This window comes from Nomia melanderi, chromosome 7 (genome assembly GCF_051020985.1).
Source record: "Nomia melanderi isolate GNS246 chromosome 7, iyNomMela1, whole genome shotgun sequence".
Taxonomy (NCBI): domain Eukaryota; kingdom Metazoa; phylum Arthropoda; class Insecta; order Hymenoptera; family Halictidae; genus Nomia; species Nomia melanderi.
This window is the reverse complement of record NC_135005.1, coordinates 4,912,703-4,912,962: the sequence shown is the minus strand read 5'-3', so window position 1 is coordinate 4,912,962 and position 260 is coordinate 4,912,703.

Genomic DNA, 260 nt, shown 5'->3' with positions numbered 1-260 from the left:
GCACCAGGTTCTTCGTTGATCGCCTTTGGCCATTCTGGAGCGAAGTGTAGCGTCTTCGAGGAACCTTTCACACGGCGGTGCTTAGAGAGCCAGTGTTCGAATACCGCCGAAGGGCACATCTCTGTTTACATCTGAATGAACGGGAACAGAAGGAAAAAAAGAGTTTAGAAAAAAAAGAGATGGGGAAAAGGGGTCGGAGAACAGGAGAAAGCAGCCGCTTCCGCAAGCAGAAAGCTCCGCTAACGATGCGACGTTGAGAA